This window comes from Cryptomeria japonica, chromosome 3 (genome assembly GCF_030272615.1).
Source record: "Cryptomeria japonica chromosome 3, Sugi_1.0, whole genome shotgun sequence".
NCBI classification, from domain to species: domain Eukaryota; kingdom Viridiplantae; phylum Streptophyta; class Pinopsida; order Cupressales; family Cupressaceae; genus Cryptomeria; species Cryptomeria japonica.
In genome coordinates, this window is record NC_081407.1 from 32548188 (window position 1) to 32568047 (window position 19860).

The 19860-nt window shown below is 38.4% G+C and overlaps 1 protein-coding gene across 2 annotated transcripts in view; it reads left to right on the forward strand.

The window, feature by feature from the left end:
• Window positions 1–19860, forward strand: part of LOC131065989 (gamma aminobutyrate transaminase 1, mitochondrial) — a 210430-nt gene that overhangs the window by 82136 nt on the left and 108434 nt on the right. The window lies entirely within an intron of this gene.

Sequence of the window (19860 nt, forward strand, 5' to 3'; positions counted from 1 at the left end):
CCACTTATCATTCCTTCACCCCCTCCTAGTGTCTCATCAATCGAAGTGATTGAAGTAACAGAACAGAATAAGGAGACTCAGCAGTGTTCCAACACAGTGATACTACCAGAGAATATTCAGGAATTCCATGCCACAATGACATCTGCACCTTCTGATGAGAATAATGATCAGTCGGAATCCCCTATTGTCCTATTGGAAGTTAGCTTGGGAAATGAAGTATATGATTGGACCAGGGATAATCCTAATGACAATGAGGATGTTATCTCGGCACTGAAAGGACTTGATCAAGAAGTATGTCTTGATGATGGTATGGAAATGGCCGCTATTCCTGAATGGTTGAGGAGAAGTATGGAGAAAAGTAAACAAATGATAGAGGTACAGCCTATTGATGATATTGATGACTACCTAGCTAGGAGTGCTAAGAAAAAGGAGCACAAGAGAGCGGAGATTTTGTCGCACATAGCTAGAGATGAGACAGGAATGCGGATTGCACAGATTGCTGCTCCTATTGCAGGCGTGGCAGCGGACATTGCTACTCCTATGGATTTCCAGATCACTTCAATCGCCCTTGGTCGTACATCCAACGAACAGGAATTCTAGGAGATTGGTGACAACCTCCAGGCAATCAATGCAAGGTTAGACAGAGTGGTTGCGGAGAATGAAAGGTACAAAGAAGAAAATATTAGACTCAGAGAGTATATTGCAGGGACAAGGCATGGAGATCCCACCCTTATTTCCCTTATTGCGGTTGACCATGGAATACATTCACACTGCGAGGTAGCAAGAGGTACACATTCAGAGGTGGAAAAGTGGATTGAGAGCACAAGAAAGTAGGCAGATGATTTCCTTACTCAGTTTGTTCATGCATATGATAGGACAACAGGGCTTATATTCAAAATCCAGTATTTTGAGGGAGTTTGGGAAGAATTTCGGCCTATTCAAGACAAGACTATTCCACGCCTCTAGGCATTGAAGAAGATTCCTAATTCCACCTTGGTCAGCGAGAACATTGTGCACAATGGAGACAGATATGATTTCCATGGCTGGTATTGTTCACTAGCCGTGAAGAAATCAACTTATGAGAATGCCCAATCGAGTTGTATGGAGATGGAAGGATTAATTCAAGACATTCAGATGAAGATTCTTGCTTCGATTGAGGAATTATTGGGTATTGATGTTAGTGATGCTAGTGGTTTACACTTAGCCGAATTAAGAGACAAGATAAAATTTATGTATTTTAGCCAGTTGGACTCTTTGAAGAAGAGTCAGTTAGATGACTTGGTCTCTTTGTTGATTCATGTTCATAGTTCGCAGAAGCTCATGCCAGAATGGGAGAACACTTTGAATGCTTGCTCGGATTCATTGGATGTGATTGATTTACAGCAGGATACCTTGCCTAGCATTTCCATGGAGGAATTAGATTCAGTATTGGCTAGATTCTTGGAGTATGCTAGGAGAGAGAGAGATGCAGGGAGGAATCTTCTAGAAGATTCCCTATATGATGACTAGGTATCTTTTCATTGGGCCATATGTTGGTGGCGCCATTTTTGATGTAACCCTAATTAGGGCAATTCTAGGGTTTTGTTGGCATGATCTCGGCCATTGATCTTAGATCAATCTGGGTCATCCATTTTTGTAAGAGACTCTATATATGTTCCCTTGTCTCTCATTTGTAAGAGAGTTTTTGTAGAATTGTTGGTATATGCTACAACTATTTGAATCGTAATCATTGTTCAATTGTTGGTGATTTTGCTCTTCAAGTGTTGTATTTGCATTCATGGTTCTCAATTCCTCCAAGTTAGATTAGAATTTATTTTCATGTATGTTAGATTGAGTGGAAGATTTGTTGAATTCATTTGTGTGGAATCCTTAATCCATACCACTAGCCTCTTGCCGCTGGTAAGTGCGTCTTGTGTGGTCAACTGGAATTTGAGTAAGCATAACTTCAACTATTACGCATCCGTTGACAAGCATCAACTTGGATGGTGTCAACGTTTGATGGTGATAGCCTGAAAATCTTTAAGTATACCTTAGACGATTGCACTAAGCTAGTGTCAATACCTGATTGTGAAACCTTGCCTGGTTTGATTCCACTAGATGCATTCATCATTTCCTACATTCCTAGTCTTAGAATAGATTTCCTGAACCCGATTCTTTTTCCCCCTTTTTTAGTAAGAAGTAAATCCAGAGCCATATTGACAAATCTTAAGTTGTCAGCACACCTATTCCGCATCATTCATGATAATCCAAACATTTGTGTAAGTCCCCAAGTGAAACACAGCAATTCACATCAACCACTAAACTTACCCACTCGTCAAGACCTGACATGTAGAAACCTTGGAATCATTTTAGTTGATCTCATTCTTAGCATCTGAGGTGATTTTGTTCAAGAGAGGGTAAATTACTTTGGTAATTTATTCTGTATTGTTATGTGCATAAAAAACACATCAACACTACCTATCCTAAACTAGCCACAATGAAAACCTTTCAAATGAAACCATTCACTGGCTCAGCAAAATAATTGCCTTTCTTCAACAGCTTATAGTACCTTGCATGATCATGAGCAGCCACAACCAATTGAAGTATAGACAATTGTACCAGGACTTGATGCAACACTCCTTGGAAAAGCTGGTACAATTCACCTTCCTCTTGAGATGAATCATATGTACTGCTGCTCCAAAGTTGATTTTTGATGCTAGACTACTGTTGCTTAGCTGAAAATGCATGTTTAGCCTCTTCCTCGAGTGTATCTACAGGCTCAGGAACAAGTGGAATCTTTGGCTTTCCATTAGCTTCCAACCAAGCAAGATGTATGATTGGACATCCTCTTGATGGGACAAAACAAAATTCTTCTTGCTGATTACAGCTTTATTAGCTACTTTTTCAAACAATAACCTTATGTTGAAAAGAATGAGTTTCCTCATGTGAGCCAAGTGAAAACATGGCTGCGTAGCTTGCTTCATCATGTTGTTCACAAACTTCTGATTTGAGAGAATCATGAACAAGACCTGAACAAAACTCTTCTATGGTACTCATGAAATGATCTTCATCAAGTTCTGGGGTAGGTCTCTTATGCATGATATATCCAAGTTCATGACCTTGGAACATAAATGCATTCATTTCAACTTGAGTGGGATCTTCATGCATATTCATTTTTTCACATCTCATGATATGATTGGCCTCCTTTACCAGCACCTTGGAAAAGTGACCTTCAACCTCTTGTTATGCATTGTCCATGGTATTCGGCATGGTCCATTCGTTTTGTTCATCAACTTTCTGGAACTGCATAAACCAAATTTGAGAGTTGCTAGCTATGTCTGCTTCCTCCTCTTCTTGGAAGAGACTAGCAAGATCACTTTGTTCAAATTCAGAATCCTCCGCTGTTGCATTTGTTGGTGGTACCTCAAGAACAAGCCCTTCTGGTATTGAAGGAAGCTTGTCTTGATTTTTAGCTATATAACTAGGAGCAATATTTGGATATGGCCTCATTGGAATGTCTTCTTCATAAGGTGAAGAGAATACAGCTTGAGCTATTTGCCTTTTGAGGGCAACTAGCTCATTAGCCAACTTCTGCCTCATGGGATTTGTTCTCTTGGTAGCCCATGATCCCAATGAAGAGATTTCTGTGGACCCATTTGATTCTATCTTTATCTTACCAGCAAGGATAAGATCATCTTCAATATCAACTGCTAAGGTTTGAGTTGCTGCAAGGTCTCTTGGAACTTCCCTTCTCAACAAGAAACATATTTCTGGCACCTGAGCATTGATGAAGAAGCACTTCAAATTTGCAGCGGTAGGCTGAGCAACAACTGGAATTTTGTTGCACAACTTATTGAATTTAGCCACAAAATCTCGCATGGGTTCATGTGACTCTTTTTTCATTTGAGCCAACTGAGCTAACAATGCATGCACATCTTCTACAGGATTGAACCTCTCTTCAAACTTGTCTTTAAGCATGGCCCAAGATAAAATCGAACCAGCACAAAGGTTATAAAACCAATCAGCTGCAATGCCTTGGAGAGTCTCCACAAATAGCCTTACAAATACATCTTCGTGTTCAACACCATGAACACCACATGCAATGTAGAAAGCAACAATGTGTTCGTCAGGGTGTTGCTGTCCATCTCCGAAGAACTTGGGAAAGTTCTTCTTTGAACTATCAGGAAGAGCATGCAAATAGCGGAGTTAGATTCAACGGACCAAAAGCATTCCCCCAAGGACCTTGAGCAGCCATCTTACATGTACGTGGTGAAAGCTTGAGAAATGACAAGAACAACAATTACAATGAATAGGATACTGATATACTTCAAACAAAAGCGTGAGGCTTTTGAATGTGTATCATATCCAGTAGAAACCCAAGAAAATTTATTTTGAAAACAACAAGACACAAGACTTCAAGCGAAAGCGTGAGGCTTTTGAATGCGTTCGTGTCCCCAGTAGAGTCACAAAAAACTGTTGGTGACTCGGATGGGCCAAACAAATTTATACCAAAGATTCTAAGACAAAATTATTAAAGTATTTCAAATCTCTTATCAGCAGGAAACCCAAGAAAAGTTATTCCCTTTTTAAAAAAAATAAAAATAAAAATCAGCAAGACACTAGTCTTTAAACGAAAGCATGAGGCTTCCGAATGCGTTCGTGTCCCCAGTAGAGTCGCCAAAAACTGTTGGTCTAAAATTTTGTACACCTGGAGAAATATACAAAATTGTGGCTTCAACCACAGTGTGTGAGTAAAACTCTCCTAATTAAGGGAAGGCTCCTCCTATCTATATCTAATCTAAAACTAAATAGGATGAAACAATAGTCTTTCTTCTTTCTTCAAGAAAGCCAATATCCTTTTCTCTTCACAAAAAAGCTATAGCAAGTTAACTTAAAACAGTAAATACAGAAATGAGACTTTTTTGTAGGATTTTTGGAACATAAAGGGAAGCAAAGTTTCCTTGAAGGCACAAAGACCTCCGTCACTTTCCTGGGATGGGAAAACAAAAAGAAAGCTCAAAGTCTTCAACTATCTATTCTCCTATCAACCCTTTTAGATGATTTTTTGCTAACTAAGCACAATATGTAGCAGCTCAAAGTCTAACTACATGATGCATTTCAACTCACATGCTCAAGTCTTAAAAATAGAAGCAACACAAAGTCTACAAGCTATCTTCCCACTTTAGCTTTCCACACTAGTTTCAGATATGATAAGTAGCTCAATGTCTACAAGACCAAATCTGAAAACCAAACATATAACTCTAAATACAATTAGCAGCTCAAAGTCTACAAGATTGAATTTAAATCCCTCTTTCACAATAGAACAAAACTCACAATCAACTCCAGAAAATGTCGTCACATAACAACTTGAATTGGCACAAAGTCTCAACACAACTTGCCTCTTTTATTGAAAGCAATCTGATTTACATCTAAGCTCAAAGTCTTAGAGTGCACATACAAACTGGCAGAGTTTTGTGCTTGTGTAGATCTGGATTTCTTGATGTGAAATCCCTTTGTGCTCATGTCTTGAACTTGCTTTCCTTCATTTGTTCATCATCAAGGTGAAGTCTTCTTCATGATTGATCTACTTCTCTTCTTCACCTCCTGGAATCTTTGTCTCGAAATCCTCATCCAATCTTTGAAGTATTGATCTTCCTTATCCGCGTTGCATGCATCCTCCTCCACCTCAAGCCTTGATCATCATGCTTCCCTTCCTCGTAGCAATCCTGCAAAACAAACAAACATTGAATCAAACACGAGTATGATAAACTTTATTCCAACCCTGGTGGGAAATCCATCCGCATATAGACGAATCAATTCTCAAAACATCCGCATTATCCTTGTCCATTGTTTCACTAGGTGGAAATTTGATGTCTATCTGGACAACTTCCTTCCTTTGTAATTCCGCCCCTCCAATGGAAATCCGCCCCCCTTTTGGACTCATTTTCCTTGAACATCTAATGGAGTGGAAACTTGAACCTCATAGGGACTTTGTTACTACATTTGTCCCAACTTGTGATAGGTAATCTTAGATTCCGACTAGAAAGTTGTAACACCAATTCTGAAAATATGAAGGTCTGGATTGAAATTTGGAAAATTCTCCTCAAGAAAACCTGGTTTTCAGACTTAGGATAAGTCTGATTGCAATAAGTCTGAAGATACCCTTGTAAACTCATAAAATCAAGTATTTGGAGCCCAAAAATGAATGTCTAGGTCTGGGAATATCACTTGGAGGTCTGAAAACACTCAAAAAGTGACTAATTTTTTATATCAAAGTTGTAATAAAAGTCTGATTTTTTGAGGACAGTCTGAATATGCCCTCCAATTTCCGAAAATACTCAGAAAATGGTGTATTAAAGTCTGATTTTCTGATTCTTAAGTCTGAATACACCCTTTGAAAGTATGAAAATGGCTGCAAAATTCTGAAGACACACTGAAAATGATGAATATCAATGGCTGGAAGTAATCACAACCCTGTCACATGCTTGCATTTGAATTATTTTGCCCCTCAAAACTCAGAAATGGTCACATTTGGGCACAACTATGTGGCTGGGAACGAAGTTTCAGTCTGAAGACAACTTGGTATACTCAAAAAAATATCAAAAATGGTGCCCGAAAGTATACCACAATTTTGAAAATGCTTGGAAAAGGGTGTGGAAAAGTCTGATTTTTAGTTCTTAAAGTCTGAAGACAGCGTTACAAGGTCCAACAATGGCTGTCAAACGTCTAAAGGCAACCTGCAACTTCAATAATCAGTCATTTTAACTTGTTACAGTCATAGGAAACACTTGTATTTGATGGATTTTATTTTCCCAAAGTGAAGTTTGTTAAATTTGGGCACAAACAAAGGGCTGGTAATGAATATCTAAGTCTGAAGACAAATCTGAAAGTGAAGTTTCAGACTTAGATCAGCAGTGGAAGCTCCACCAAATGCCCAAAAAACTCATAAGGATGATGCACAAGTGAAATTTCCCAAGTGGCCAAGTGGCTTGAAATAAAGAATTTTCTGAGGACAGCCCTTAGCAATGGTGTCTCAGGCCTGCAACAACGATTATAAGGTCTAAAAATTCTCCAGAACTTACACAAATCACCTCCAAGCAAAATCGCCTTAGTGTGGAAGAGTTGGGCAATGAATAATAATTCCGAAAATGTGTTCCCAGCCAACAATGGAATCCAAATAATCTTCAGCAATGGAGGAAACTCAAGTCTGAAAATTATAACATCAAGGAGCAACAATGGCAGCCCACAACTATGGAGGAAATGCACCAAAAATGGGGAAGAATGATCTCCCAAATAAAATCACTCCACTTGGAGAGGTGGCACCACCTCCCAAATCTGAAAATTACTCTAAAAAACTTGCTCCAATGGCTGCCAAGAAATATTGCCCAGCTGGGAATAGGTAGAAAATGAACAACAAAACTAACTTTCAGCTCCAAATGTGTCAAGTAGACACTTCATCAAAATCACCCAGTTGGAGAAAATCACCTAAATCAGCAACTTAGCAATCACAATCAACAAATATAATAATATTTTAATGCTGGTCACCCCTCTTTAAACATGCTTTCACCTTCAGTTTTCACCACACAAGCAATGTGGGATAAAATATTTGCACTTTTACACTTATGTTGGAAAATCAACATGCTTGGGAATATTTATTTTTAATTTTAAATTGCAAGTCATTAAATAATTGTTTTTATTTTAAATAATCACCAACACTTGTAAAAACAATTAAATTTGGGTCAATTTATTTAAAAGATTTTTAAATTTGGATCAAAATTGACCCATGGGGAAAATTGATCCTAGTTTGGATTAAAAATCCAAATAAAAATAATTAAAATATTCAAAAATGCACATCTAGGGAAAATTGATCCCCATTGGGATAAAAATCCCAAAACAATCTCATCACACTTGCACAAAAATGTCTCCAAAGGAAAAATTGATCCAAGTCTGGAGTCAAAATCTAGACTAAATTACGTCATTTAGCTCAAAAAATCACCTTTGGGGAAAATCGACCCCTGTTTGGACAGTTATCCGGACTTAAAAATCATCATGGTGGAAATTCGCCTATGTCCGAAATCTCAATCCACACAAAAATACTTAAAATCTCATCATAAAAGTCTTGGTGGAAAATCGATAGGCATTAGGAATCATCATTTTAGTTGTCATCAAAGCCATCCAGAGCCCTCGTGGAAAATCGCCCCATGTCTGGATAATGAGTGGGGGAAAAATTGGGTTCATCAGGAATCCAGGGGAAATTCACCACCAGTCAGGATTTTGAGTGGGGGGAAATCATGGGTCATCGGAGATATGGGGGGAAAAGCACCTCCCATCAGGAATTTTGACATTTTGACCCTTAGAACATGAATTCTCATCAGGAATTTAACAATTTAACCACTCAAAATCATCTGGACACTTAAAATTCTATTGTGACACATCAGGACTTAAACAAATTCATCAAATTTGAGCGAAACACTAGGAAACCTATCGGGATAAAGTGCAAAATCAACTTGAAAAACCTCCTAGGAGCGAGAAAACAACTCCTTAAGGACCTAAAACACCTAGGCACTTAAACATCACCGATGAGGACATTCAAAACACGTATTTACGCTCAAATTTCAAGGCAAAATTGAAACTCAACACTTAGCAAGAATAAATCAAAACCCTAAGGCAACCCCTAGACTTAGGCAAAACTCAAGATCACTCTAATATTTGACATTTTAAACACATGATCCTATTCAAAATTCAAAATCCTCTCATAAGCAAAAGGCAAACACTAGAAAACTAGGCAAAATTTCTACTCTAAAAAGTGAAAAGTGGGGGTCCCCATTTGCAATGGGGCGATGTATGAAGACGTCACAACAATTATCTATGTTTGATAATGATTTTAAAGTCAAATAATACCCTTAGAAGATCGCATTAGCCTTGGTGGAGTTGTTCTTGTATGGCAATACTAAGACTAGTTGAGTTTCACTATATTCATCCTTCATTCTTGCATTCTTAGGCATAGCTTAGTTTCTCTCAACCCTCATCTTTTGCAATTTTTTGATAAAAATCTAGTAGTAGTAGGAAAGAGCTTCATTGCATATCATTCGTAAGCCATTCCTTGAAAGTAAAGCATTCATACCCTAAGAAGTAGTAAGGCCCCTTGAAGTTACAACAATCACAACGACCAACTATGCTTATCCACACGTCGTGACCCGACATTGAAGAACCTTGGAGTTATCTCAAGTGATCCTTGTGTGAATCTTCAGAATTTGAGAGACTTTGATCAAGAGAAGATAAGATACTTTTGGGTATTTTATTTTGTTTTCGCATGTGCCTAAAAAACACATTAACATGTCCCAGAATTTAATTATTACTAGCCGCTGAAAAATATAAACTAAGGGTAAAAACCCTAGCCGTGGATTGGGAGAAAGCAAAATCCCGAAAGAAATTCACGGAAGAACATAAAACAACCCATAAAAATTTTTGTGGAGGTTTGAGATGCTTGTTGGTGCAAACGCAAAACCCGCACCCAAAATTTCGTCAGGTCACAGACAAAAGAAAAACACGTAGGTGCAGATGGAGGTAATTCGTGCAGGCGTCGACAGAGTAAAATTGTGTCGCGTGTTTTGCTTTAAAGAACCGCGAAGGAAAAAAATGCCCATTGAAAAACGCAAAAATTGTGGCGGAAAATTGCTTGCCGAGGGTTGCAAAAAATGCACTAGAAAACTCGCGGAATACCAGAAACAACCGAGAAAAAATGTCGCAGGCCACAGGAAAAGATTGGATTAGCCATGCGAGTTGCACAAGGATGGATCACAAAAATTAGTCGTGTGAAATGTACGAACAGAGGCACAAATACGGAGCTCGCAAAGATACTTACAGTGACAGACGTTGTGTGGGAAGGGATGGCGCAACGAATAGACCCTTGAGCCATGACACACATAGGCACAGGAAAATTAATGGAAAACCCTAGGTGGGTTTTAGAAATAACCAAAAAAATCAATATCCCTCTAGTGTTGGGGACGGATCACAAAAAATAGTCATGCGAAATGTACGAATAGAGGCACGAATACGGAGCTCGAAAAAATACTTGCAGGGACAGACGTTGTGTGGGAAGGGATGGCGCCACGAACAGAGACCCTTGAGCCACTACACACATAGGCATAGGAAAATTAATGGAAAACCCTAGGTGGGTTTTAGAAAAGAATAGCCAAAAAAATTAGTGTCCCTCCGGCGTTGGGTATAGGGGGACAGGTTTCTTGAATGGGGGGACCAAGGGCCTAAGTTTGGGGACGGCGGGGGGGTGGTGGTGCTGATATAGTTATACATATACATATAGTACTTGAAAAACTAGTTTTGAAAAGATGTATGATAGTATAAGAATTACATTTCAAATGAAACTATAGGAAATTTGAAATACTAAATCTAAATACCAAGATTTCTTCAATGCTAATTGCTAATTGCTAAATAAAATTTGACAAATGAAATTGTCAAATTGGAGATTTCTATTATATCGAAAAAGGAAAATATGAATATTTGATGCCATTGCAAAGTCTATATTAATATAGATGATTACATGATTCATCATTACAATGAGTAGCCAAATACAAATACTAATAGCAATAGCATTACAAAAGAGACTAGAGTCAAAGACAAAATGACAAAACTCACTTTTTCCAAATTTTTTAATTTTAAACATTGCATATACGTGGGGGTGACGGGTGACGTCTGGGCGTCTCCTTAGGAGACGCGGAGACATCTCCCCATCTCCGACGGCACTTGGGTGGCGGGACGGAGAGGGACGTCGCATCCCCATCTCCCCGTCTCGGAGACGTCCCCGTCTTCGAGATGCGACCAAAAAGGGGGGGACGCATCCCTGTGGAACACTAAAAAAAAATTCTCTTTGAAAAATTCACTAAAAAATATTTTAGGATTATGAAATTTTTCGAAAAAAAAAATTTAGCCTATGGCTCTAATACCATATAACGAGAGGAATTGGTAAAAATTGAATGTATTAATGAATGATTGAAAGATCATTATATAGATTACAAGAGATCGATGTTTCTAATAAGAAACAAACAATAACGAATGCAAAATTAGAAACTACTAAGATTTACAATATTGACCATTAATATAACTGAATAAAGATATTATTCTAATACCATATTGCTTCCTTTACCCTTTTCTCTATGAACTCCTACATAACATTTTATTATGGAAATCAGGTATTGCAGCTGGGTTGCTCTATAGGCACTCCCTTTGTGCCACTGTTCTAGACTCCTGTGATGACAATAAAAGTGTTTCGAAGTGTTAAGATGACATTGATTAAGTTGAAGGTTCTATTCTTAGAATGTGATCTCCCATCAGTGCACATCCATTTCTCACCCTTGTGATTTGCCTCATGTTCTATTTGACTCACATTCCATATTATTGCTACATCTCTTGATGCTCGTTTAGCATCAATTCCATGGACTTTCACATTGGCCATCTCCTTTCCATTGAAGACTTCACTTTTTGCTAATTTGGTTTTTCGAATCATGGTATTTTCTTGAATTGATTGTAATTGGAACTTGACCAATTGTTGTTTGTTACAGGCATGGGCGCCCCCAAAATTCCATTATAATTAGTCATTTTCCACACTATATTGTTTCTTATATTTCTAAAGCATTTAAACTTTGTTTTTCTTCCCTTTATTTGGGTATTGAAAGAACTAGTTTCTTATATGTATGAGCAAGTATATAGGACGGGTGGGTATATCTAGAGGTTTGGTATATTAATTTGGCTGGCATATAGAAAGGTGAACTATTGGAGTGATAAAGAACCAATCTTGAAGAGCACACAAATATATTGAGAGGGCAGGGGGCGGGGGGTGGGGGTGAAGCAATATATAAATAATTTTTTACCTTTTAAAACTTGATTGAATATAATAGCAATGCTTTATAAAGCTTATTCAACACGTATTCAAGATTTAGAAAATAAGGACACCAAAGAATGCAAAGTTTATGTGGAAACACTAACGGGAAAAATCACGACAAATAAATGCTTTTATATATCTTCTTTTGCAATGTTTGTAGGCACCAACCTCAAACTATGAAGTACCAACTTCACTAATAAATTCTGCTATAATGAAGATCATAGAACTGGCACAAACTGATCACCGTATCCTCGTAGAATGTGCTAAAAACTCCTCATATTCTTCTCCTCAACTCTGAAATAATTTTCTCATAGATAACCCTCTCTAAATCTGGTATATATATATATATATATATATATAGAGTCTAGAGACACACACACACACACCAACCTCCATTTGCAATCTTCATTTGTATGTCTTTACATCAAAAAGTCATTACCCTTTGAACATAGAGGAGACATAACTTCCTAATTCTTAGTTACATCCCTTCTCTTAAATCATAAAATTTTCTCTAACCCACACCTTGAGTCGCAACTTTTGAGAATCATTAATAAGTATAACAAAATCACCCTTTGGATAAACTTGCACCAATTCATTTATGAATCGTGGTTTTCTTTAATAATGATCACACCTTTCCATAATTTTTTCTTTTGATAGGTGAAACTTATATTATATTAATTCATGAAAATATGTACATTCTATGATCAAGCCCTCCAAAAAATGGGCAATTTCCAAGCGAGGACATACATACAAAAAAACGGTTACAACTCAAAAAACCTTCGATTCAAAAAACACCATCTATTGACCCTTGCATTCGACAACTCGCTAAACACAAAATCCTTGCATCCCCTACCTCCAACTACCCTAACTCCACCACAACCTTGCCCTTTTCATCATCCGCCACCTCCCTAGCTTCGTTTTGCAACACCTCCATTTCGATATCGCCACTTAAGCCATCTCCCAGTGATAGTACACGACCCCTTTTTGCTCGCCCACACCCAGCCAGATGGCCATGTCTTCTGTGTGGAGGAGCGAGCTAAGCCCTCAAAGCCTTGAATTCGATCCAGGGTCCCCATTTAGCAACTTCCAGACGAGCCTTCCAAGCATCCATTGATGCCAGGTACCGTTTGATACCCTGCATCCCTATCTGCGCCGATGCTCTTCACACTTCCTTATTACTTGTTGCGCTCCATAAAAGAAAGGGACGTAGAGGCGGGGAAAACTCACATGAATCCATGCCCCGTCTGGACAGACGAACCCATCTTGATCACGAACCAGTGCTAGTAGATCTCCCATTCCACCCAACCACTCCTTCACGCATCTGTCCATAATTTCTTTCACCAAATGTTGGGGCTCAAGTTCTAGACACCATGCCATAAACATGGAAACGATATCGGAGTTGGTTCAATACCTCTGACCTCCCTCCAAATATTTTGCACCCAATACGATCTTCACCCTAGTAATGAACGTTTTCTCCTTGAACATGAAAAGATTAGTCAATCTGTCATTTGTGATTCACCCCCCAAAAGCCGCTTGTGCTTTACAAGTTTGCAGGGTGAAATTAGCTTCCATTTTCTGGCACTCTGCAACCTCGCCAACAGCTTCCTCCGAATGCTAGAAGATGAAGACACATCTTCTTGTGTACCTGCTTTAAAGAGGTTTAGTTGACCACCGTCTTAATGCTCATTCCTCTTTGGTACCAAGTCTTCATTGAATCCAATTCCAATGCTGTATAAAATCCCGATCATGAGATTTGCAATGCTCGAATTCATTACTCCTACATCCATTGTCGTCAGCCGTCTCATCTATAGAGCCAATCTGGTTCTGTCAAATCCTTCCACCTCCTTCGTAAACAAATCTTCAGCGATATACTGTCTCCACACGCTTTGGCAGAGAATAATCCAGCACCCAACTCGGAAATCCCAGGTCATTAATGCCCAACTCTGGGCATCTCATCATTGAACCATCTCAATTCTCCCTAAGTGAAGTTCACTGCTTCCTTCACTTGGATTTCTACTTTCGATTTCCCCTCTCTCAATGTGTGTGAGATTTTGTAATGGGGAAATTCATTAAGTAATTTATTAATAACCTTAATGATTTTATCAATCTGCCAGTGAACAACTTCCCCTTTCATAATGGCTTGCGTTATTATTCTTGAATCTCCTTCCAAATGTAGTTGATTCACCCCAAGCCATTTAGCCATTTGAACAGCCAAATGTGCTGTATTGGCTTCCGCCAAATTATTAGTAGTAATTCCCAGCCCTAGACCACACTTGGCAATAATGCTTCCTTCATTATTCTTGGCAACACAGCCTGCCTCCGATCGGCCTGGATTACCCCTTGTTGCTCCATCAAAATTCACTTTTATCCATCCTTTGTCAGGAGGATACCATTTAATGTTTTGCCTCTTCTCAGTAGGATCAACCCCAGGGAACCCATTAATGGGTTTCACACCTTGCCATAATTGCTGTTGCTTGTTTTGCTTAATGAATTGTGACATTCTTCAATTAAAATAATAAATTGGTGCCATCTTTTAACGAATCACTGTCATATTAATTATGGTTTCTTAATAATAATCATTTGACTTGTCTAATATAAATCGCTGCCATGATGTATCATAATTTCTGTTTGCTTTTGACTAACTAATTTAAACTAATCACTTATTATCATTATTTTGTTGGCATCATAAAACAAGCTGATGCATTAGTTAAGACTTGCTGATCACGTCTCCAACCAGGAATAAAGTCAGCTGTTTCATTCCTTAATATGGATCACTATATATGTAATATTGCCACTTGCTGATCATGATCTGTTTTCTGATCTGTCGTTCACTCAATTGTGACCACTGCCTATGATCACTATCATCTGGTTGTTTAATATAAGCAATGTAAAATACTTGACCTACAGACAAAGTTCATCTTCAAGATCAAATCGTATCATATTAAATTGGCCTCTTTATCTTGATCATGGAGATTAATAACAACATTTCTATGACATAAATGACAACATCTCAACAATCTCCCCTTTTGTCATTGATGGCAACCCCTCAAAGAAATGATCTTGACTATACTATGCTCCCCCTTACTCCAATGGTCCTTCTTACTCATCTTCTCATCCTTTGACCTCAATGGCAAGGGGTATCCAAAGCTAGGTGAATAGCTCCCTCTGAGCTCATGCTTCTTGTGAAGTTCTTAGTGAATGGATGAGAGTGATATTACTCCCAACTTCTCCCTCAAGTACGTAAAAGTCTGTTTAGGAAGAGGCTTTATGAAAATGTCTGCAATCCGCTCTTTAGTCTGAACATATTCCAACCCTACTTGTTTCTCAAGTACTTGCTCTTTCAGGAAATGATATTTTATCGGAATATGCTTCGTCCTAGAGTGCATAATTGGATTTTTGGGTATGTTTATAGCATTTGTATTATCACACAATATGGAGATGGAATGCTCATATTCAACCTTAGTGTCTTTCAAGGTATGCTTCATCCATAAAACCTGTGTGCAACAAGCTGCTGCTGCAATATTCTTGGATTCCGTAGTAAATAAGGATACTGAAGCTTGTTTCTTACTCAACTAGGATACCAGATTGTTACCAACAAAGAATGCCCCTGTAGTTGTGCTCTTTCTATCATCAACATTGCTAGCCCAATCTGCATCCTATATGCCGCAAGGGTGAAATCTTCACCTCTTGGATACCATAACCCAAAATCAATACTACCTTTTAGATATTTGAAAATCGTTTTGACTGCCCGCACACAAGTCTCTTTTGGTGTTGTGTGAAAGCGTGCCACCAATCCCAAAACTTGCATAATGTTACTTCTTGTATCTATCATATATAGTAGACTTCCAATCATGGATCTGTATGGGGTTTGGTTAGCATTAAGAGATTCATCATCCTTACTTGGTTCGCAACCTGTAACAATGGGAGTACTCATTGGATTGCAATCTTCCATTTTGAATTTCTTCAACATCTCCTTGATATATCTGGTTTGTGATTGATAAATTTGCAATCCCAGGAAGAAAGACATCTCACCAAGCATTGACATTTCGAATTCCTTTCACATATTTGTGGCAATTTTTGGCACATCGTGTCTTTGCTACCACCGAAAATGATGTCATCCATATAAACTATAACATCTCACCAAGCATTGACATTTCAAATTCCTTTCACATATTTGTGGCAATTTTTGGCACATCATGACTTTGCTACCACTGAAAATGATGTCACCCACATAAACTATAACAATCAACAAGTTATATTGTTCGTTTAAATGTAGAGATTGCTATCCGCAATTCCTCTTTTGAACCTCTGTTCTTGAAGATACTTGTCCAACCTTGAGTACCAATCTTTTCGGGCTTGCTTTAGTCCATAAAGAGCTTTCTTTAGTCTACAAACATAATCCTTCTTTTCTGACAACATGAATCCTTTAGGTTGTTCAATGTACACTTCTTCCTCCAAGTCTCCATTTAGAAAGGTTGATTTCACGCCCATCTATTAGACTTTAAAGTTCTTGAAGCTTTGCAAAAGCTAAGAACATTTTGATAGCTTCTAATTGTGCAACAAGTGCAAATGTTTCTTCGAAGTCTATTCCTTCGACTTTTGCATAGCCTTTGCACACAAGTCTTGATTTGTTCCTTTTGACTTCACCATCTTCATTTAACTTGTTTCGGAAAATCCTTTTGGTTCCAGTGACATTTTTATCTTTAGGCCTTGGGACAAGTTCCCAAGTTCCATTCTTCTCGATTTGTTCTAAGTGCTCTTCCATAGCCTTTACCCAAAACTTGCCTTCAGTTGCTTCTGTAAGGCCCTTTGGTACTATTTTGGAAAGTAGGCAAAAATGTGCATGTTCTATTGAGTTAGCAAGCCTTCTCCTTGTTTGAATCTCTGAATCTATGTCCCCAATGACCAACGCTTTTGAATGGTTCTTTTGGACAAATTTAGATGGAGTCTTAGGTGGTGTCTTGGGATTTTCTTGCTCAAGCTCCTCTTTCTCAACTTCCTCCTCTAGTTCTTCTTCTTTGCAAACATCCTCTATTTGAGGAACATCTTCTTGGGTTTCTTCTTCATAGTGTTTTCCTTCATCAATCTTCACGTTATTGCTTTCAACAATCTTGTGTAGCCTCTTGTTGTAGCATTTTTATGCTTTACTTCTTGTAGAGTAACCAAGGAATATTCCTTCATCTATCCTAGCATCAAATTGCCTAGATATTTATCTTCTTGAGGATTGCTGGGACTTTGTTTGCTGGTCTAAATCATGTGGTGAAGTGCCCCACATGCCAGGAAGAGATTGGAGTGGTTAGGGCTACCTAAATATTGCATGATGTGAGCTACAAACCTGCTACAGCTCCTGCATCCAAGTTTAAGACCTGCATTAAATTGTTTTTACCATATCCTGGTGCTAGCCTGAGTCGGGAGTTTCCTAAGCCTATCACCCTAGCTGGTAGGAGGTTTCACGTTGGTGAAATGATGAATTTCTGAGGGTTAGCTGGGTATGACTGAAAATGCTTGTTGCAGACTTGTTGCTTCTGTATTAAAGCGCTTGAAGATGTTTGCATTGAGCATTACAATTGTTAATTCAGCTTGGGGCATTTGTTCTAAATGACATTCATCAATTGAAGACTTGTGGAATGTTTTCAAGGCTGACCTGCCTGTAGCAACATGCTTTTGACTCATGTTTGGACATGTAACTGTCAACTCAGAGCTGTTTGAAGGTATTATTCAATGGGCTTTTATCTATCATCCATTTATGTATTTTTCAGTGTTCCACGGAAACGCGTTTCCCCCTCCCAGGCCCAAGTCCCCCCGTCCCCGAAACCCATCCCCGAAACTTTTTCCCTTTGTCCCCCCGTCTCTGAAGCCCGTCCCCACGCCCCCACCGTCTCCCCGTCCCCAACATCTGTGGAAGATTTGTTAGTACTGAATGAATATCCTTCCAGGATTTTTAACAGTTATATCATTTATATTAGAAATCAGTTTCAAACTTTTTACAGCAGTGTGTTCTAGTTTGCAAGTTCATATTGTGCTTTACTTAGTGAAAAAACCAAAAAAAATCAGGGGGCGTGTTTACAGAATTCAAGAAAAAAAGCATTTTCTTGACTGCACTTTTTGAAATTCCACTCAACATGAAACTGGATTGGAAAATTGTTAGAAAGGACAATATCAAACAGCAAATCAACTAGAAGAGAATAATAGTTCACCATGTATGATTGAGAAGAAATCATAGACCTATCTAGTCTTTTAATGACTGTTTCACATCCATGATATAGGTTAAACCACTGAGCATATACTGCTATGCTTCTTTCTCTTTAGCTGTCGATTGCATTGGGAGACGACTCTATTTATTGGATGCGACCTTGACCATATTGAAGTTGCCACTCAAGGTCCCTTGCACATTTGGCAGCTTGTTAGCAAGCCAATGCCAAAGCTGGGCTCTCTTGATTGTGGTATTTGATGCAGAGATTAATAATGCTTAAGGATTGGTTTTCAATGTTGAAAAGCACCCACAGTGCATAGTTGAACGGGTAACATCCATGATCAACATAATGTGGCTGCCACATGGGAGAAGTAACCCATGACTGTGCTCATGATTACAGTTGAAAAAAAAGTATTCGGCCATATGACACAGGAAACACAAAAGCTGATTCTTTTTTATTTAGTGCAAACAAAGAATGTTGATTTCTGCAAATTTTTATGTAGTATCCTGCAAAACATACTTGTGAAGTTGGCATTCTATGAGGAAAAAAATCATTAAACGCAGGAATCTAGGAATATATTAGTAGAGTCCAACCCTTGAAGATCAGAGTAACTTTTATGCAATAACTTTGTTCCTTTGGTATGAAATCACCAATTTTGAAAGGTGCCGACACTTGTCTCACACATAAATTAGCACTTTACCTTTGTTTTTTTTGTGTTTTTTGTAGAAACCCTTGCACATATAGATGTAGGAATGATTGATTATGACACAAGGAATTTTGTCAAATGATTCACATACCAAGTCTCAGTCTGCTAGTCTGAGTTTGAGTCTGATATAATTCTGTTAAGTGATTACACAGCACCAAAATTGTTTGCAAACGATCTCTATAATGTCTAAGCTAGAAGCACTAAGCAAGAATAGCTTTTATTTAATCCTTCCTTTGCATAAACATGACTTTCAAAAGTGAAATATGCATCTACAGCCGGTACACATTTTCACAAACATTTGGCATGTGAACCACTAACAATTAGGAGCATAGATATAAGATCATAAAGGGCTGCGACTCAATTCGCTTTAGATTATTTTATTCAATTGATGTCTAATATCTCATACTACATTATACCCGGTGAACAAAGGTTTGAATGTGCGAGGTTGATGGTGAATTATTGGTCTGCACCTTGGAAAGAATGTCTTTTGCTCCCTTAATGCTGCGTTTCCCCTTCTCTTACTATCACAACCCTTGCAGATTTTTACTGAAATTTATTGAGGCCTCTATCTCCAAAAATCGAGGCACCTAGGGATCTACGCCCCCCTTACAGCAGAAGTGGTGGCTGTAGCTTGTACGGATGCTTAGGTAATTCATGGCCAAGGAAATGAATCCCTATCACATCGACCCTTTGGTCTGCAGATGCCACTTATGGTCAGCACCAAAAACAAGAAATTCCTCACCAATTTTTGCACAATTGGAACTCCTGAATTGAAGCTCCCTGTAAGCCACAATTCAGTGGATATTTCACTTCACAGAAGCTACAACACTGAAGAGTATCACGTTCTTCAATGGCCTGGAAATTGGAAACCCGTGGCTTCTTCCTCTCCAAAGAAATCAACTATTTTCAACAGCATAATCACCATGAGGTTCGAATTCTTCAAGACAATATATATATTTCCCTCACAAGTTCGATTTCTCCTTTGCTCATTAAATGATATTAAATGATAATAAAATTAGATGCACTTTATCATTTATTAATTACCTTGATTTGAGGGTCTAATTAATTAATTCCAATGGCCC